The following is a 22584-nucleotide window of genomic DNA, read 5'->3' as shown; positions in this document are numbered from 1 at the left end:
ATCAACACTAAACTGACACACAGTACTTTTAGCGCAACGCAATCTGACTTTCAATAATCCCTACGAAAGAATAGCCCAAACTAACAATAACCTATTCCTTTCATGAATCACTTACCTCACAAAAATCTTCGTTACTCAAACTATTGCAATACAGCGAGCGCCACTGCTGCTAGCTAAATAAAAGATTCAAACTACTGAAGGCACTAACTACTGATAGGCATAGTCAGCAAATGAAAGATTTTGATAGAGAACAAACAATGTATTTACCTTAATAGTGTTCCAAAGTCATCATATATATGTATCAGTTCTTGATATCCAATATTACAAATTTACTCTTTCTGATGGACACACGTCCAGATCGTCCGCTCTCAAAATTCTGCCATTTCTCTCCCCACATCCACCACTGCTGGCGGCTCACCTCCAACTGCGCAACGCTACGCGCTGTTCACATCCAACTGCCCAACACTACAGTGGCGAATATTCCAACGATTCCAACCAGCCACAGACTGCACACAGCACAGCCAGTGATTTTCATACAGAGCGCTAGATGACGTTACCAACATAAAAACCTAAACAGTCTACTTACACAGGGTTCGATAAATTTTTATAAATTAAGACTTTAATACCTTTAAAACTATACTAGTTATTAACAAATGGTTTTCAACATGTGATAAGGCATCTCATAAATTATTGTTTCCTCATTCATACACATCTATGTTTTCACCCTTAATGGCACGGATAGTGTCTAGTCTGGATTCCGTTTCTCTCCAAGTGAGAGTCCAAGTCTCCACTGTGACATTTTCAGATGCATGACGAATGCGTACTTTCAAGCCTTGTAGGTCCCTAAACTTGGTTTGGTACACGAGATCCTTCACAAAACCCGTTAGGAAGAAGGCTAGTGGTGTGAGTTCAGAAGATAGTGGCGGCCATGGAATTGGACCATCTCGTCCAATCCATCTATCTGCAAATTCGTGCCCATTCTGCTGCAATTTGACATCAGGTAGCAGGTGTTGCAATTGTGGCACACCAAACGCTTCTATGATGTCCATATAAACACCACTGCTGTGAAAGTGAAAAAAAGTCCGCGCCAAGCATTGCTCTTGGGACTGCCTCTTTCCATTTCACGGTAACATGAGGATGCTGTGATAGCCATACACGAACGTTATGACGATTCCGTTTGCCGGACACATGAACGTCGCTTCATCGGAGAAACAAATCCTTTCCAAAAAATTGTTTGCGTCAGTCTCGCCCAGCACATCCACAGCAATCTTCTCACGCTGAGACTTGTCCGTAGCCTTTAATATCTGAAGCAGATGCAGCTCGTAGGGATATAGCCGTAACCTCTTATGCAAGACTATATGCCCTTTTAATAATCTCATTTCCAGCCCTCTGGCCGCCATACTCACCGTTGTCGCCGGACTCTTTAAAACGCCTGCCGTTGATTGTCCACGTTGGCATCTGAAACAGAGGGCCAATCCGTTGTTATGTAGTACCTGTTTCCATAAATGAAGTATGCTAAGCCCGAATAGTTGGTCGAGACGATGGTAGCATTCCATACAGTTATCGAATGTTTCGTTGCACTTGGGTTTCGGACGTCATTTGTGTGAACCAGTGCACACAGAGAGGTTTTTCTTCTGACGTCCACATTTTATCAGGTTTTCGAGTTCAATTCTGTGTCACCTTCAAGGAAAAAAAGCTCTGAGTTACATTATTACGTTGTCAAGATAATTAATAGACACCCTGTATAAATCACAAGCCATCCACAGTTACGAAGAGGATTGTCTTTTTGTACACAGTCTTGAAATAACTATCGACAAACAGCGGTTTACGTGTGGTTTATCAATATACAGGGTGTTTCAGATGTGGTGGTCCATAATTCACACGTGGGAAGTGCAAAGGGTACAGGCGAAAAGAAGCTAAAGGGATGCAATAAACATGTGTACGCAAATCAACCGTTTCAGAGGTATCGTATTAATTCGAGTTGGGAACCAACTGTAAACGCACCTGGATATCGCCGTATTTAAGTTGGTATCTCAAGGTTTGGGGTCGACTATTTGTTTGTTTACACATGCGCAACTACTGGTTTCTCGCTTAGTGCACTGTGCCGTAGCAGCCTCAAAATCAGTTACGAACGTGAAGGCACCACGAAGAGTACGCCGACATGCACTTCATGTATGGCAAAGCGAATGGCAGTGCCCTTGAGGCTCACGATTGTATGAAGAAACTTTTCCTCTTTAGAAGGCCGACCCAGACAGATAACACCCGACGTTGAGGAAAGGGTATTACGCATTGTATATGAACGGCTGAGTACTTCAGCAAGGAGGATTGCTATCCAAGAGCGTTTCCTGAGTCACTGCAGTGCGTGGCGGATTTTGTATCGGCAAGTACTCCATCCATCCATATCATCTCCAGCGAGTGCAAGCCCTCAACCATGCAGACTTCCCTCCTAGAGATAGAGATTCTACCAGTGGGTGCAACAACACTGTACCCTGACTCCCCTGATTGTAAGCGGTATTATGTTCACGAATAATGCTGAATTTACCCGTGACTGCATTTTTCGGCCTATGTCAGTACTAATTGTCTTTTTGTACACAGTCTTAAAATAACTATCGACAAACAGTGGTTTACTCGTGGTTTATCGATATACAGGGTGTTTCAGATGTGATGGTCCATAATTGAACGTCTGGACAGGACTACTCAGAGACCACATTTTTGGACCACACTTCCTACCACAGTGACTAAGGTCATAGCAATACATGCGGTTTCTGCAGATTGTACTTCCAGATGTACATGATGATTTCCCACTGACGTTCTTCTATGATGGTGCTCCAGCACATTTGCATTTACGAATGCGCAAACTTCCAACTCGGACGTATGGTCAGCATTGGATAGGTAGAGGAGGGTCTGTGCCGTAGCCCCCAAGTTCTCCGGATTTAAATCCCATGGATTTCTGTGTGCGGAGTCACGTGAAAATCCTGGTCTATGCTACCGAATGTAGTGTAACGACGTATAGGTTTGTTTATAAATGGTTTTCTTTCGACCTATGACCATGTGCAGACTTCGTCACCTACGTCAGTTACAACCCACTTCAAAATGATTTATATTCTTTTTAAATTGTCACAGAAGGGTTCTTGAACGAAACTGTAAAACATCAGTTGAGTCGTAAGCAAAGAATTTCGTCACTCGGGCCAATTGGTTTGCGTAAACTTTTTCAATTTAAATTTCGTTTGTTTCTCCTCAGAACTTACATTGACACACTTTATCTTGACTTAATCGATATCAGAATCACACATTGACTAAACCTTTTAGATTCAAAGTTGCGATGACCACTGTCAAAATTCAATAATCTTGTCAAATATACTATTAATCAGCTCACATAATTCTCCATAAATAAATCCTCAGAACACGTGTTTCAACTTTAGTAACCTCCACTAATTTATTAGCTTCGTACATACATATGTGAACTTGACGGTTAACAAAGTAGGACTGACTTCTCAACAAGATTAAGCTCTATATGACGTCATTGCTGTACAAAAAGAGTATACAAATTCATTTTTAATTTTTAGAAGCACGACGCAACAACTCGGTTCCAGGATCTTCTGTTGCTCCTCGGCTGTCGACCCGCGACGTATAGCGGCCAGCAATTTCTTCTCTGGTCGCGGCAACGAAGATGCTGTCTCCGTTCGTTGCGCCGCCCTCTCCGTACATGAAACACATAAAAAAAAAAAACTTTTAGATAATTCACATCTATTACCAATAATAAGAAAAATATATAAACAAACTAAATTAAACTTACAGTCACCTGCAAACTGGGCTGACACTGGTGGATGGGTGACGCTTCAATTTCGCGTCCCACTACACGAAGTCAACTCTCTTGAGGAATTACGCTTGCGGATTGTTCAACTGTGTGTTAAATCTAATGGGAGTTAACTGCTAAGGTCATCAGTCCCTAAGCTTACACACTAATTAACCTAAATTATCCGTAAGACAAACACACACACCCGCCAGTTTTGCATCCAGACACACGGACAACATTTCGAATACCTCCTTTAACGTTTAAAGATTCCATATGTTCCTAGACAGTGATGCACCGCAACAGAAAATGTGTTGTCTGTCGACAACGACTGATTTGTGGAGCCATGTTTATAGGAATTTTAACTACTTTTGGTCTGTAATTTCCATGTGTGAATTATTAACCATCACTTCCGTAACACCCTTTATATTCTCAGCTCGTGTACATGAAGACCTTCTACGCAGAAGTGTGCCTGGTATTTAACTGTATGTGTGACTGGTATTTAACTTTATTTCATACTTCTTACGAAAAAGATCTATCCACATCCATTGTGCACTTGAGAATGCTCACATGTTCGAAACCTGCTAGCAGTGCTAACTACTGTTCTGATTTAAAATAACCTCTCAGTGGAAAAGACGTATAGTGTGCTAATAATTAAACTTTCGTTGCTTGAGACAATGTAGACGGAAAACTATTTACCGTATGGTATCCAACTTTACAAGACTGATGTTCAGACTGTGCGCTGTAGGATTTCCATTGGTGCTTCTGTTAGTTTCATGACGCCTTCAGGCACCGATACTGATACGGCGACGTGGGGATGAAACACAAGCATCAGTGTACACTGCAGTAGCAGACAGTCAACATGGGTGTGGACAAAATTAGCAGGGCTTTACTCGTAAAACAGTTTTATCAGAACAACAGCAATTGTGCTGTTGTTCTCCGGAGGTGTCGACACATTAATAGAATACGGAGAGGTCTCCTTCCGGGGCCTGGTTTGAGGAATGTGATTCAGAATTTCGAATTAAGTGGAGATTTGTGAATTGCTCCTGGGAGAAGCTGACGACAAACTGCACCACAAATTGTTGGAGAAGTTATTGTTGCCATTGCTCGCAACAACTCAGTAGTCCATGGTCCACCGTTCGAAAAGTACTGCTAACAACTGTGAAGTGAATCGTTCTGGCAAATTGAAATCGCGTGCTAGACCGAGACTCGAACTCGTGACCTTTGCCTTTTGCTGGCAACTGCTCCACCGAGTGAGTTACCAAAGAACGGCTCACGCCCCGTCCTCACAACCTTACTTCCACGGCTCATTTCCTGTCTTCCAAACAGCACAGGTAGAGCACTTTCCCGAAAATGCAAACGTCCCTAGTTCGAGTCCCGTTTCGGCAGACAGTTTTAATCCGCCAGGAAGTTTCATATCAGTGCACCCTCAGCTGCCGAGTAAAAATCTCGTTCTGGAATTGCGAAGTGGTATCTATAGTGCGGCTCCATGTTGTCGTGGATACAGATGTTCATCACAATGAGTACCTGCAATTTAAGCATGGTGCATAATTAACAAATGCTTCCCTCTTAGGTGGAAATTAAAATGTGTTTCTGTCCATGGGTTATTCGTTATTTCTCTTCTGCATGTCCTCACAGAACGTTCCACAATATTTCTTTCTCTTACGATCACCACTTTGCCATGGGGGCCCTTTCAAGACGCGAAAGTTTAGTGATGACCACCTTGTAGATCTTAGAGATCTACGAGATGGTCGTCACTAAACTGCAGTGCCGACCCAAAGTAAGTCTGTCCCTAAAATTTTTATTACGTGACAACACACTGTAACATATTACCTCCCATGCACCACGCAGTGTGCATCCTGTGTCTTCCTGCGTTTGAGCTATCCCTGACTTCGCTTAGTACAATGTACAAAGACAGTGGCTTTGTACATTTCTATTCTATAAAAATAGTGCATAAACTGTTGTTGTATATGTTATCGCCAGCAAAACTGGTCATCCAAATTTGGAATTTTATTGTACTTCCAAGCAATCCGGTAACGAGAGATGAAAGAGTATAGAAGACTGAAACGAATTCTAAAACATGTAGCGCATCTCCTCACGTCCGTCTGTATGTAAAGGCTAATCTCAGGAGCTACTGCTGGGATTTTGGTTAGGTTTTCATTGACAGATACGTCGGTTCGCAAGAAATGTTTTCGTATATAATTTATAAAACGACGCCATATCCACCTGACAGCTGTGATAGCTGGAGAGAGCAGCACTGCCATGAGAAATAGTTGCCAAATTCTCATCAGCTGAGTTTATCCAGCAGTAAAGCTTCTGGCAAGTGACCGAATGGTTGTAGGATCGTATCCTGGCTGGGTCACTGCTTTTTACTCTGTCTTTAAGACGTCCTTCACTCACAATGACGTGGATATTTGCAGAAACGGAAGTGACTATGAATCTACGTTACACTCTACCTTCCCATCGCCCGACTGGGTAACTGGTTTCAGGGGACATGCAACTCGCGTAAGTAACATCCAGTTGATGGCAATCGTTTCAGATCAACTGCGCAGCGAAAAGAAACAAGCGAATCCAAAACCTGTGGTTTTCGTTATTTTATGCATAAAGTAAAACGCAGCATAGGGTGCAGGTTTGCTTCGTTTATATAAAGAAAGTTTTGCAGCAGCGCAGCATACAACTCAACCCTTCTGACTTCCTTGGGTCGTAGATGCGAACGCGATTCTCTTCATGGTGGGGCGAAAGATATTGTTTGTTTCTATACTTTCAAATTATACAGCAAACTGGTAAACGAATCTCCAGTGTTGAGAAATAGATTTGGGCCTTCTAAAGACAGTAAAAACGTGGGTGCGATCTTTTTGGTAGGGATTCGGAGACTTTCTGCGGATGAAGACACAAGATCTCGAAAACGTCAACACATCGTTAAGAGACGTAATACGAAATACAATTTCAGAAGGTCAAGTTCTGTTTCACTCACATTAGAAGTAGCCATTCGCACTCTTAATCCACTGCAAACCAGCAGTGAGTTACTTCACTTTGAAGTATTCTAATAAATTTGACCAATAACGAGGACATAACCACTTCATCATGAGGCGTGAGGCTTATAATTGGAAATAATCAAATATTTCTCATTAAGACCTCAACTGGAATCGTTTGAGAAGAACTACATGGCGAAAAACTTACAAAACCAAAATAATGGCGCTTTATTTTGTATGCTAAAAGTAAAACGTTTCCGAAAAGCTACTTCAGCAACTTTGCTTCGTTTACGTACAGTACATTATTTCACAAGAGATGTGCTCTAACACTACCTAAACATCTATGTCAAGCCACGTCCGTCGGTTTCTGATACACATTGAATTACTAACACACACACACACACACACACACACACAAACACACACTTGATTCGCGTATAGTATATACAGCGGTTGTAAACGTGTAACTTTCGTCACGATGTTCTCCCATCATTGTCACGAGATGTCACTCCAAACGCCAATCCTATACGGAACACGTGACATTAATGCCTCCACACAACTTTTCTGCCGTGAGCTACTTATTTAAGTCACGTAAGTGTTATGAAAGCGATGATATTCACTCACTTAGAGTTCTTCTCTGAATTTTCTTCGTTGCCCGCAAACAAAATACGGTAACCCGAGTGAAGTCGCCTGGCCGTGGATACTTAATGCTACTCGTGTGAAGCCGGTCCAAGTCGCCAGTAATTAAAAAAAATTCTGAACTGACTCACGTTGTTTGATGCCATCCCAGAAATAACTCACAACCTCTGGTAAAATTCGGCCAACTCTTCTAAACTGATGCAACGAATTTCGAACTATAATATAATTTTCCTTTCTGATGATTTCTAGAGACGAAGAGTCCATAACCATCCGATTTATAACAGCTTAACTATGCCCTGCGTTTAACACATGGCATCTCATGCTCAGAGAGCTGAATATACTCTGTTTATGCCTTTCTGGAGTTATATGATTAATGGCGACAATGTTTGTGTTGATGCAGTAACTACACTTGTTACCATACAATGTCCTCGTGGCACGCATGAATTTCTGAAGGCCATTGTATAGTAATAAACGCAGTCACTGCGACAGCATAGACTGTGTCGCCATTAGAGATTTAATTGTGCCTGGCGAGGCTAAAATGACGATACAAAATAACAGTGGTCTTCCTGTTTCACGGAAGTGTGAGCATTTGGATTGTGACGTATAGAGTTTTGGACAGGCCCGGGGGGCGACCTCGGGTAGCCAAAGTGGTTAAGGCGACCGCTAATGCCAAGCCGGAAATCCGGCTTGGAGTCCCGGTCAAGCACAAGTTTTCATCTGTTGCAAGTACCTGACACTTTTACATAATCACCATATGCGTATCCATTTCGTGCTTCCTGGAATTGTCCCCAAAACTGAATCGAATAATTTTCCTCGAACAGCGCTCTTGTACAACATTATGTCATTTAAACATATTCTCAGGTGATACTATAGCTGTCGCAGGTAGGTATTACGCTTGGCGTCATAGTTCTTTTCACACTCTTAACTTTGTAAAAGAAACTGTAACAGATATGAAATTATTTTTTACCTCGATCGTGGTTTCGGCGAAGTTATCCTGACCGCTTCTGGTCTTTTCTAGCTTTGTCCTTTGAATAAATGGAAGAGAATTACTGTTTCCTGCAGCCGTAGGAAACCTCCCGAAAACATTTGTCAAAACTAAGGGACTGGTAATTTTTAAAGTATTTCTGACAAGGGATAATATTGTCCATTTTCGCAGAAGAAGAAAAGTGTGTGTGTGTGTGTGTGTGTGTGTGTGTGTGTGTGTGTCACCGTTTATTAATCTCCGAAGATTTTGTTTTGACCTAGTTACTGAAAGTAGGGTGTAGAACAGTGAAGATCTTAATAAAACAACGACTACCTTCCACAATGATTTTCCAAAACACAAATCGCACAGACTTGGTCGCAGGTCATCGATTAGTGAAATGTACGTTCGCTTCCGCGGTGTTTCCTAGCATCACGATACAGTTGTCAGGGCGATAAACTAACCTGACTCCAACACTTTTATCAGTTATGATCGCCTACTGAAAGGGGTGTCTGAGCGACAGAAACAGAAAGGGTGGTGTTGCATCCCTCTTGTTTCTGTAAGTATATGACTGATTGCTCTTCATGGTTTCACACTATCTCAAGCCCTCTGTCACTCGCCTACGCTTTCATCAATACGGTAAATATTCAGGCAGCAAGAATTTTCATGCACGAATATTTACTGTATTACAATACAAGAGCTTAGTTTCTCATGAAAACTATATGTCGTGTTGTCTGTACCAAGGACATACGTATTTTCGGCCATTATTGCTAGGTTTGTGAACCGTGACTGTGTGGGATAATAATTTATTTGTAATTTCTGCTACCAGTCACTCTTTTATTTCTTGTTTTATGTTTAATCTAACATAAGACAATGCTTTACGGACATGTTCTGTTCAGCTTCAGACGTTTATACACACATACAGAGAAATGTTACTTAAAAATAAACCGTTTTAACCTTGATTAACCTAGAACGCTTTGTCCAATGTTTCTTACTGTAGTGGCTGGTGTGGCATTTGGGGGACGCGGGAAATAGTTTTGCATGAATTGTGTGTTGAGAAAATAGCGTGGAATGCTTTTATATGTTAGTTGATCACTTACGATTTCATCACCATGCAGCACATTGTGTAATGGAGGAGCTCTTGACTAACATTACACTATTTCAAACTGTATTTTGTCACTGATTTCCGACGTAATTCACGGAACAAATTGCTTCGACATACATATAAACATCATGCACGTGACTCAAAATGACGGACTTGTAGCATGTGAGTCAGTAACGATTATTGAGGTTTTGCATCGATATTCTTGATACTGACGGATTTATAGTCATATACACTCCTGGAAATTGAAATAAGAACACCGTGAATTCATTGTCCCAGGAAGGGGAAACTTTATTGACACATTCCTGGGGTCAGATACATCACATGATCACACTGACAGAACCACAGGCACATAGACACAGGCAACAGAGCATGCACAATGTCGGCACTAGTACAGTGTATATCCACCTTTCGCAGCAATGCAGGCTGCTATTCTCCCATGGAGACGATCGTAGAGATGCTGGATGTAGTCCTGTGGAACGGCTTGCCATGCCATTTCCACCTGGCGCCTCAGTTGAACCAGCGTTCGTGCTGGACGTGCAGACCGCGTGAGACGACGCTTCATCCAGTCCCAAACATGCTCAATGGGGGACAGATCCGGAGATCTTGCTGGCCAGGGTAGTTGACTTACACCTTCTAGAGCACGTTGGGTGGCACGGGATACATGCGGACGTGCATTGTCCTGTTGGAACAGCAAGTTCCCTTGCCGGTTTAGGAATGGTAGAACGATGGGTTCGATGACGGTTTGGATGTACCGTGCACTATTCAGTGTCCCCTCGACGATCACCAGTGGTGTACGGCCAGTGTAGGAGATCGCTCCCCACACCATGATGCCGGGTGTTGGCCCTGTGTGCCTCGGTCGTATGCAGTCCTGATTGTGGCGCTCACCTGCACGGCGCCAAACACGCATACGACCATCATTGGCACCAAGGCAGAAGCGACTCTCATCGCTGAAGACGACACGTCTCCATTCGTCCCTCCATTCACGCCTGTCGCGACACCACTGGAGACGGGCTGCACGATGTTGGGGCGTGAGCGGAAGACGGCCTAACGGTGTGCGGGACCGTAGCCCAGCTTCATGGAGACGGTTGCGAATGGTCCTCGCCGATACCCCAGGAGCAACAGTGTCCCTAATTTACTGGGAAGTGGCGGTGCAGTCCCCTACGGCACTGCGTAGGATCCTACGGTCTTGGCGTGCATCCGTGCGTCGCTGCGGTCCGGTCCCAGGTCGACGGGCACGTGCACCTTCCGCCGACCACTGGCGACAACATCGATGTACTGTGGAGACCTCACGCCCCACGTGTTGAGCAATTCGGGGGTACGTCCACCCGGCCTCCCGCATGCCCACTATATGCCCTCGCTCAAAGTCCGTCAACTGCACATACGGTTCACGTCCACGCTGTCGCGGCATGCTACCGGTGTTAAAGACTGCGATGGAGCTCCGTATGCCACGGCAAACTGGCTGACACTGACGGCGGCGGTGCACAAATGCTGCGCAGCTAGCGCCATTCGACGGCCAACACCGCGGTTCCTGGTGTGTCCGCTGTGCCGTGCGTGTGATCATTGCTTGTACAGCCCTCTCGCAGTGTCCGGAGCAAGTATGGTGGGTCTGACACATCGGTGTCAATGTGTTCTTTTTTCCATTTCCAGGAGTGTATTTACATTGACACATCTTGAATCTATTGAGTTAGAACTGGCTTAAGACAGTTGGAGAATTTTGAGTTTCTGAATTCCGTTATCTCCATGCTTTGTATTACGTATGAGAATTTTCATGTCTTCCATACTTTTAATTTTTCCTACTTTGTGTAAAATTTCGAGGTTGTCTTCGATTTTCAAAGGGTGGCCTGTGTCTTTAATGTGAGTGGCTCAGCTGATTTGTTACATTTGTTACGTCTGTAGCAGTCTAAATGTTCTTTGAATCGACTTCTGAGATTTTTGCCTGTTTGACAGGTATAATATTTATTACATTGGCTGCATGTAATTTTGTAAATTCTAGATGCATCAAGACTTGTCTCTGGTGGTTTTATATTGTCAATAATCTTTCTTTTTAGGTTGTTGTTGGTGATGAAGCTTATTTTTACTTCTTTGTTTTTGAATAGTCTTGTTAATTTGCCGGACAATATTTCAAGATACGAAATTTTTACATATTTGACGGCTGGGGCACTGTCAGTTGTGAGTGGAGTTTGATGTTGTTTGTTGAGTTTATTATTTTTATCTATAGTGACATGGTATTAATTAGAAAAGGATCATATCCATTGTTTATTGCAGTATATGTTATGGTTTCTATTTCTTGTTGGAGTTCTGTATGTTCAAGTGGAAATTTGTGTACAGCTCTTTTGTGTGAGGGCGGATGTGTAAGGAGTTTGATATAGTGGTGTTAGTGCCAATACGTTTTCTGTAAACACTGGAAGCTATCTTTTGGTTCTGCTTTGATATTCTTATGTCAAGAAAAGGTATGGTTTTGGCCTATTTCTGCTCAACGGTGAATTGTATATTTTCGAGTAGGCTATCGAATTTGTTAAAAAGATTTGTCACTTCTTCCTCTGTGCCGTAAAATTGAATGAAGAATGTGGGTGTCATCTACATATCTCTTATAGAATTTACCTTTGCTTGTGAAGTTATCATTTAGTATCAGTATTTTATTTTCGATATAGTAGATAAATATTTCAACTATTAGGCCACTAAGAGGGCTTCCCATTTCTAATCCTCAATCCTGCTTGTAAATTTTATCGTTAAAGAAGAAGCAATTATGTGAGAGAACTTAAATACGTACATATATGAATTATATGATTTCTGGTTCGCTAATTGTCTTATTTCTCAGTAAGGTCATTCTTACTATCTCAACTGTTTCATCTACAGGTATAGTGCTGTAAAGGTTTACAATATCGAGGGATAGAAGTTTAGATTGAGGTGTTACCGTCAAATCTTTCAAACTGTTAATAAGTTCATAGCTGTTCTTTAGGGAATATGATTTTTCAAATGTGTATTTTTCTACAAGTATGTCATTTAGTTTTCTCATTAATTTGTAGGCTGTACTATTAATTGCGTTCACAATAGGCCTGACAGGTGTGTTGATTTTATGGACTCTTGGTTGTACTCTGAGTTTAGGGGCTATAGGGTTCATCACAGTAAGATCTCGTACTACGTTCTTAGCAAAAGAAAGTTACTGATGTTAAGGCATTTTCTTATTTTATCTTGAAACTTTGGTGTGAAGTAAACGTGGACTTCATGTATGTGAGTGTTTGCAAAGAATTCGAATGTTTTAAGTATATAATCATCTTTAAACACAATGTTGTCGAACCTTTATCAGATTTTACTGCCAGGGAATTATGGTTTTGAAGTTTCTTATTTATTGATTGAAGTACATTTATTTCAAAGTTAGTTGTCTTGTTGCTTTAGTGGTTATATGTTTTTGTATAATTTAATTAGCCTTGTGGCCTAGTGGTGTTTGTACAATGTCGTTAAGTACTGCAAAGTAACTGGCTATCTTTAGTAAGCATATGGTGTCTTTTATATGTTGTGATTGATGGTTGGATTTATATTACGCTTAAAACCCTTATTTAGTAGTGTCATTTTTATCTGATTGAATTGAATGTTGATGAATTTACAACTCCTGGGAAAAATTTGTGTGGGTTACTGATCTTGTACAATTTATGAAGATTTCCATTTGTTCTATGATATACATTCTTTTACTACCACCAGATACAAGTCTTGCTGCATCTGGCATTTACAAAATTACATGCACCCAATGTCATAAATATTATATCGGCCAAACAGGCAGAAATGTCAAAAGTCGATTCAAAGAACATTTAGACTGCTACAGACGTGATAAATGTAACAAATCAGCAGTTCCACATTAAAGTCACAGGCCACCCTTTGCAAATCGAAGACAACCTCGAAATCTTACACAAAATAGGAAAAATTAAAAGTATGGAAGACATGAAAATTTTCATATGTTATACAAAGCATGGAGATAACATTCTTAATGAGATAACCGAATTCAAAAACTCAAAATTCTTCATCAGTCGTAAGCCTGTTCTAACTCAATAGATTCAAGATGTGTCAATGTAAATATATGACTACAAATCTGTCAGTACCAAGAATATCGATACAAAACCTCGATAATCGTTACTGACTCACATGCTACAAGTCCGTCATCTTGTATTACGTGCTTGATGTTAAAATGTGTGTCGAAGCAATTTGTGCAGTCAATTACGTCGGAAATCAGTGACAGAATGCAGTGTGAAATAGTGTAATGTTAGGCAAGAGCTCCGCCATTACAGCAGTGCTGCAAGGTGATGAAATCGTAAGTGATCAACTGTCGTGTAAAAGCCTTTCACGCTATTTTCGCTACATGCAACTGATGCAAAACTATCTGCCTCCTGTACAGGCTGTGTTATCATACATAATCAACTACAAGTAAGAAAACCAGCAGAAGACATCACTGACAGCGATTTCTGGTCATCCCACGGTCCCGCTCTCCCCCCCCCCCCCCCCAATTCCGCAAATGCCACACCAGGAACTACAGTTACAAATAATGGACAAAGTGTTCTAGGTTAATCTAGTTTGAGACGGTTTATTTTTAAGTAACATGTCTCTGTATGTATGTATGTATGTATGTATGTATAAGCGCCTGAAGATGGACAGAACATGTTCGAAACGTTGTATTATTATAGATTAAACATAAAACAAGAGATAAAAGAGTGACTCGTAGCAGAAATTACTAATAAATAAGCAAATACTTACTCAATAATGTACTAGTATCCAATTTTAATTTACTATGTTAGTTTTAGGAGGTCTGAATTTTACATATAAGCTGCTGCTAAAGTCTTCAGCTGTTTTCTACTACTATACATCGTACAAGGTAAGGTATGTGCGCGAACGCAATTCCTTTAATTTACGTTTCCCCATAGGAGAACATAGCTTTAAAAACGTCCTAGATAATTTACGAGAGTCATTCCATAACAAAGCGCACCTTCCTTGCTTTTCGAAATTACATGAACAGGAAAAAGTAAAGAGGAGTGGAGGGAGGGAGGGAGGGAGGGAGAGAGAGAGAGAGAGAGAGAGAGAGAGAGAGAGAAAGGGGTGAAGGGAGAGATGTTGAGATTGGGGTAGGAGAGGTTGTAATTGGAAGGGAAAAGACAACTGACGAACCTCGCCGCACATACATCACGTACCAAGAATCAATTACTCTCTGCCAATAATACAGCTGTGTAAACTTCATTTTAATTTGGATACAGGGACTCGATACGAAAATTTCATTCGTATCCGCATAGGGGAAGGGACTGTCCCTTCAGTCGTCACATCGCTGGGAGGGAACCTTCATGAGGCAGTATCCACCTTTCCTATCGCACGTCTGTATGCAATTTACTATCGGGCTCGGTGATATAGCGACAAAGTGCTTGCCTGAAGACAGAGAGGTCGTGGGATCGAATCGTAGTCGGCCACGGATGTTTTCAGTCTAGTTTCACTTTTCAAGGGTGTGGGTAGCTGCCAGGAATGCGATGTAATTGGAATTTCACGTCAAACTGTATGTTTGTTGTATCAACGCTCAATGTGTTGAAATTCTTAGTAGCACGGCACTAAGAATATTCGTAAGCTATTGAAGTGGAACCTGTGTGATGCAACTGCGGCGACGCATAATACCATGTACTCCAAGAAATGTCAAAGAGGACGAACACCATCCTGTTCTAACTACTGCACGCAACTCACGGAAACTGTTCCCAGGTGGATACACGTTATTGGTTGTGGAATGTGCTTACTAGAGTTTAGACCAATAGAACATAGATAGAGAGAGGCAGAGAGATTGCCTCTGATGTACCCCAATGTCCGTGTAGTATTCCCCAAATCACTCTGGCATAATTCAGGATTTATGGGGTGATGCGTTATCTAGTTGAGCGTGCAAGTCTTAGGCTGCGATCTGTAGGCAAAAACAATGAATATATTTAGTTACATTAACCACATGTACCCGGCGAGAAAGAAATTCGGAAAAATCCGGAACATCATTTCGTTCTATGTAAACCTTACAAAAGAAGATCTATAGCGTCTACCTGAATGATGGGCCATACATTGCCTCATGTGATCTACAACATGGACCATGTTCACCAAGACTTCGTCAATCAAGGAGACATCCTGCACCTTTTCGCGCCCAGCAGCGTACTGTGCGTAGAAGAAAACATGTCTGATAGTGGCTTATCTACCCCATAGTGAGAAGGTTATTTTGACTAGTAAGCCTGAAATGTGGTTCTCATCCATTGAACTAACAAAATGCCCTTCACACTAGCTCATCCATCCGCTGTTACAATGAATGACAATCGACAACAGTACGCGTCGTGGTTACGTTGTTGCAGGCGAAAGCTCATTTTGATGGCAGCTACTTTTTCCTCGAGGGAGGAGCTAACGGCGCACCCTTAACATTGTGATATGGGAGATGATGAATCGCCTGCGTCGCTCACGTGTGGTCTGGTAACGATAAAATGCGATGACAGTGCCAGATTTCTGCCACGTTAGATATACCATCTATATGAAGGAAATGCTAATACCACTTTATTAATAATATTCTTAGGATCATACTCACTAAATTATTCCGGGGCATTGTGCTGTGATCGGATGCATTTTTACAGAAATCCGACGTTTCTTCGCCATTTGCAGAGAATATCTGCAATGAGGGCTGTCGCTTCTCTTGGATGCTGTTATCTCTAGCAAACTATTAACGCCTTATACTTTCGAATTCGCGAAAATGTTTTGTGAAATTATTTGTTTTAAAATAAGAAGTGAGACACAGGATGTATGAAATATTTTGTTGAAATAGGTAATAAAGATACCGCAACCGATTGTATGAGATAGGGAACCAATGGGCGGAAACGCACTTTTATTGTATTGTGGACATACACTGCGTACACCGCATAACAACAAAGTAGCTCATAATAATAGTTCAAATCGAGGACCGCCATTCTCATTGCATCTATTGCATGACTGGTCAGACTACAATCCACACGCAGCCCACACCGATGGCCACTATAGTTGAATTCTTTTATCTTGGCGGCTCGCGCATGCCCGCCCAGACGCGTGAGTTTGCTGCGTTGCCAGTTGCACACGACGCACGCTCCACGAGAAGCAGCGCCATAGTATAGCATAGTTCGCAACCTTAGGTTTAGGGGGGAGCGCGCAGTTCGTGAAGAAAAGCCTCCACGGCCGCATTAACCCTATCGCTGCTACAAAGACGTGCACCCTACATTCCGCGCTGTGCGCGATTTTGTCACTGCACTGCTCGCCTGTGTAGACACAAGGTGTTCCGGCTGCTTTGACACTCTTTTATCATTCGATTTCACAAAAACTATTTGGCCCAAAAATTTGATTTTTACACATCTTCTTGACTGATACCTTCCCCCCATAAATGACTTAATTTTGTTTCGATGTTCAACGCAGTTATTATGCAGCATTAAATATAGTAAACCTTTGCACGAAATTTTGAAGAGTTTGCAGAGATAAAAGTCCATAGAGTATACTTTCCGTATGGTCGATTTTAGTTGCTCAATGTTGGGAATGAAATGTGGACAAGATACCTAAATTTCATATAAAATTTACTGTATAACAATATCTCATTTAATTTAATTACCACATAGGTGTCATATGTAATATTAAGAAATATTCCGTCTTTCGCGGCTGTAACAAAAGTTTTATTTACACCGGGCTCGTTTGGCTTTATTTTAAAGCACTTCAATCAATCAAAGGGTTTAAAATGGTTCAAATGGCTCTGAGCACTATGGGACTCAACTGCTAAGGTCATTAGTCCCCTAGAACTTAGAACTAGTTAAACCTAACTAACCTAAGGACATCACAAACATCCATGCCCGAGGCAGGATTCGAACCTGCGACCGTAGCGGTCTCGCGGTTTCAGGCTGCAGCGCCTTTAACCGCACGGCCACTTCGGCCGGCCAGTCAAAAGGAAGTAGACAAAATAAATTAAACAAAACTGTAGACTTACAGAAACATTAGGACTTGAATATACCGTCTATCAGTGAAGTGGTCTGAGATATGTCAAATATAATTTTTGTGTGTGGCACACACAAACAACATTTATTTGCTAAAACACTGATCAGCCGACACAAACGTTGAATATTGTGTTACCGCAGCACAAAACTACGAAAGGTGACTTGGCAATGGAGGAGACAAAATATTGTCCACTGAAGATGCTTCAAAAGAGAGACACGCATCTGGTCTAAATACGTCGCTTTATTACAGTTGCAGAAGAGGAATATATTTCAATACCATTGGTAAAACTGCGACTGTGGAACAAAAACAAGAAAGAGAACATGAGTACCATTGTGAATGTGCCATACCTTTCATTGACTGAAGTGCTATAAAATAAAGCCAAACGCGCCCGGTGTAAATAAAACTTTTATTACAGTCACGAAAGACGGAATATTTCTTAATATTACATACGACACCTATGTGGTACTTAAATTAAATGAGATATTGTTGTACAGTAAATTTTATATGAAATTTAGGTATCTTGTCCACATTTCATTCTCAACATTGTGGCAACTAAAATCGACCATACGGAAAGTATACGCCATGGACTTTTACCTCTGCAAACTCTTCAAAATTTCGTGCATTTAATGCTGCACAATAACAGCGTTGACCATCGAAACAAAATTAAGTCATTTATGGGGGGAAGGTATCAGTCAAGAAGATGTGTAAAAATCAGATTTTTGTGAAATCGAATGGTAAAGTGTGTCAAAGCAGTCGAAACACCATGTGTCTGCACAGGCGAGCAGTGCAGTGATGACAAAATCGCGCACAGTGCAGAATGCGGGGAGCACTTGTCTGCAGCAGCGAAAGGGTTAATGAAGAGACAAAGCACTAGAAATTTAAAAAAATTGCATTCAAACGAATAAAATTCGTGAAGTAAGACATTTCGATATTATTTTTAAATAAAGAAAATATTAAGCACTGCACAAGGGTTGAACTCTTAACCTTTAGCATACAAGCCCAACGCCTTAACCGTTCCGCTAACGCAGCTCGTACCGCAATAAAACGCCATGAGGACTATAACAGGTCATGCAAAATACTGACAAACACTGTTGGTATGACTATGAATTACTCACACTTGGTCGAAGTACAATAGGAAATAAGCGATTACCGCTGTTCTTTATTGCGGAAAAGCGGTTCGTGAGATTGATACAAACACCTTTCCTTGCTATCGCCTGAATTAGGAGTCTTATTGCTTATTTTGTTTGATTAATTAACAGAATATGAAGCAGTTGGTATAAAGAATGCTTTTTCCAAAGTTTCTATAAAAGGAAGTCTGCTATCAAGACATTGCTTTTGTTCAGTTACTTTATTTATGACTGAACGTTTTTAAAACTGAAGACACTCGTCCGTGCTCTGCTCTGCAGTCGAGATCTGGCAACGTCGTTCTCTGTTCATTGGCTGACTGTGTTTTGTGACGTCAGATGCGCAGAACGAACCTAAACTCGACCGCCAACATAAATGACGCGCACTTTAGTAACAATTCCTTGTCAACCTATGGGCTGTCATTGTCCAAGATGACCCAATAGGGCTTTATTTGTTGCCTGTTGGCTAGTCCACGTTACCAGCGTGATTTTCTGCCACAGTTCTTGAGGACTTTACCTCTTTTTGTCCGCAAAAGGATGTGGTTTCAACACGACAGTGCACCAGCCCACTTGTATATTAATGTCCACGAGCACCTGAACAACACATACCCTCATCGTTCGACTGGAGGGGACGTCCTGTCCCATGGCCAGCGCCATCGCCGGATCTCAACCTGTGGAGTTTTTCTCTGCGATTACATCAAGACTTTGATGTACGAAATGCCGGAGAAACGGATGAAGCTTGTCTGCTTGCGGTCCAATCTGCCTGTCTCCTGGCTCAGTAGACACCAGAAATATTTGAGAGTGTGTGGCAGATCTTCATGCGCCGTGGCCATGCATGCACTGAGACTGTCGATTGTCACATCCAACAATTACTATGAGCTACGTTGTTGACATGCAGTATACGCTACATATGCCCATAACACATTAAATAAGCGTTTCCGACCACTGTTTCGTCATCTCAGCAAAATCAGCTCTGGACCCACTATCACCTGTTTCAATTTGAGCCAAAAGGTTTGAGGTACTCTGCAGATTATAGGAACATTTGATGCACCTTTGAATGATGCCCGAAATCCTGTACGACAAATGATGTGCGTCAAATGTTACTCTAAGCTATTTTATTTCTTACTTTTGGACAAGTCGTTTCAAACCGTGTTTGACCGAAGATTTTTCGATTTTTTTGTAAGTATAATTTTTAATAAATAGCCCTAGACAGTCACACACAAGTATGGTCAGATTGTGTAATATTTTTCACTGAGGAAGTCTACTATAATCAGAAAACTAACTCGATCCCCATCGTTGTGAGAGATCAAAACTACGAGACATGGACTATTAAAATAACTAACTAAAATTACCAGTGGCAAACTTTGGCTAGTCTTACATCTAACGACATCGCGGAAGAAGGATGCTGCGGCGCAAAATCAGTTCGTTATCAGGAGCTGTAGTTATGATGAAGACTGGTGGCCCCATTACACGTGGACAACGCCGTGGCGTGACCGCTGGGCGTTACGGGCCAGCCGCCTGCCAAGTAGATGCGCCGCGTCCTCCATCCATAGGAGGGGTAGGCGTGGTGGAGAGGGGAGCGGAGGGAAGGGAAGTTCCTGCTCGCTCCTTAATTGAACACTGACCCAATTTAGCCAGTACGCCTTACCGAGGTACCACAATGTCACATCAGTGTAATGTCTTCCGGGAATAAGAACAAGAGCTCACTTTCAGACCTGTCGCTTTTTGCATTACCCTTTATTATTCCGCATTTTGTTTCGGCCTTAATATAAATTAGAAAACCATAGCTTCTACTACCGGCTTGTGAGGTCTGTATAATTTTTCCTGCGGCTTGATAAGAGCCACTGATTCTGTTCATAGTTCCATTCTACATTGGTCACTTCATGAACCTGCTGAGGAAGCTGGCAGGTAGTATACCTCTAAGCAAATACATCAGTTTTCCCTTTAGCGCTCTTGCGTTGGTATACTCTGCAGTAGAATATTGCGCAGTAAAATCTACACGTACATGCAGTCTCCCGACACCATCGAACATGTCCAGGTCATCTCCTTCGGAAGGTGGCTCGCTAGAACATTCGCCAGCAAGGTTCAAGAAGTGAGTCATTTACTCTTCACTAAGATTTATTTCCACTGGCAAAAGAAGCGCCTTAAATCCAGATGAGCAGAATATGAAGCAGAACTAAAAACTCTCTCCACGGTATTCATCTGGAACGCTGACGAAAAATTTACAGCTAAACCATGAAAACAAGGATCTACGTATTTATTGATGACCCAATAGTTACAGTTCAAGATTTTCATTATTCTCGTGAGGTGTGGGTGCAGCAGACTGGAGAAGGTTTGTAGAAATACACCATGAATAGCTGGGGCTTTTGCACTCAAAGTATGTGTGACTGTGATGGTGCACTACTGGCCGTTAAAATTGCTACACCAAGAAGAAATGCAGATGATAAACGGGCATTCATTGGACAAATATATTATACTAGAACTGACTTGTGATTACATTTTCACGCAGTTTGGTTGCATAGATCCTGAGAAATAAGTACCCAGAACAACCACCTCTGACCGTAATAACGGCCTTGATACGCCTGGGCATTGAGTCAAACAGAGCTTGGATAGCATGTACAGGTACAGCTGCTCATGCAGCTTCAACACGATACCACAGTTCATCAAGATTACTGACTGGCGTATTGTGACGAGCCAGTTGCCCGGCCATCATTGACCAGACGTTTTCAATTGGTGAGAGATCTGGAGAATGTTCTGGCCAGGGCAGCAGTTGAACATATTCTGTATCCAGAAAGGCCCGTACAGAACCTGCATCATGCGGTCGTGCATTATCCTGCTGAAACGTAGGGTTTCGCAGGGATCGAATGAAGGGTAGAGCCACGGCTCGTATCACATCTTAAATGTAACGTCCACTGTTCAAAGTGCCGTGAATGCGAACAAGAGGTGACCGAGACGTGTAACCAATGGCACCCCATACCACCACGCCGGGTGATACGCCAGGATGGCAATGACGAATACACGCTTTCAATGTGCGTTCACCGCGATGTCGCCAGACACGGATGCGACCATCATGATGCTGTAAACAGAACCTGGATTCATCCAAAAAATGACGTTTTGCCATTCGTGCACCCAGGTTCGTCGTGGAGTACACCATGGCAGGCGCTCCTGTCTGCGATGCAGCGTCAAGGGTAACCGCAGCCATGGTCTCCGAGCTGAAAGTCCAAGCTCCTGCAAACGTCGTCGAACTGTTCGTGCAGATGGTTGTTGTCTTGCAAACGTCCCCATGTGTTGACTCAGGGATTGAGACGTGGCTGCACGATCCGTTACAGCCATGCGGATAAGATGCCTGCCATCTCGACTGCTAGCGATGCGAGGCCGTTGGGATCCAGGACGGCGTTCCGTATTACCCTCCTGAACCCATCGATTCCATATTCTTCTAACAGTCATTGAATTTCGACCAACGCGAGCTGCAATTGTGCGATACGGTAAACCGCAATCGCGATAGGCTACAATCCGACCTTTATCAAAGTCGGAAACGTGATGGTGCGCATTTCTCCTACTTACACGAGACATCACAACAACGTTTCACCAGGTAACGCCGGGTTGGGTTGGGTTGTTTGTGGGAAGAGACCAAACTGCGAGGTCATCGGACTCGTCGGATCGGGGAAGGACGGGGAAGGAAGTCGGCAATGCCCTTTCAGAGGAACCTTTCCGGCATTTGCCTGAAGCGATTTAGGGAAATCACGGAAAACTTAAATCAGAATCGCCGGGCGCGGGATTGAACAGTCATCCTCCCGAATGCGAGTCCAGTGTGCTTACCACTGCGCCACCTCGCTCGGTAGGCAACGCCGGTCAACTGCTGTTTGTGTATGAGAAATCGATGGGAAACTTTCTTCATTTCAGCACGTTGTAGGTGTCGCCACCGGCGCCAACCTTTTGTGAATGCTCTGAAAAGCTAATCATTTGTATATCGCAGCACGTTCTTCCTGTCGGTTAAA

At 42.4% G+C, this 22584-nt stretch overlaps 1 protein-coding gene across 1 annotated transcript in view; it reads left to right on the top strand.

Annotated features, from left to right (window-relative positions):
• LOC126160312 (acetylcholinesterase-like) overlaps positions 1-22584 on the top strand; it is a gene marked incomplete at its 5' end in the record, with an annotated part of 424414 nt that overhangs the window by 105958 nt on the left and 295872 nt on the right. The gene's annotated exons all lie outside the window — the stretch shown is intronic.

This window comes from Schistocerca cancellata, chromosome 2 (assembly GCF_023864275.1).
Source record: "Schistocerca cancellata isolate TAMUIC-IGC-003103 chromosome 2, iqSchCanc2.1, whole genome shotgun sequence".
NCBI classification, from domain to species: domain Eukaryota; kingdom Metazoa; phylum Arthropoda; class Insecta; order Orthoptera; family Acrididae; genus Schistocerca; species Schistocerca cancellata.
The sequence above is the reverse complement of the archived record's forward strand: the minus strand, read 5'-3'. Positions and strand labels throughout refer to the sequence as shown.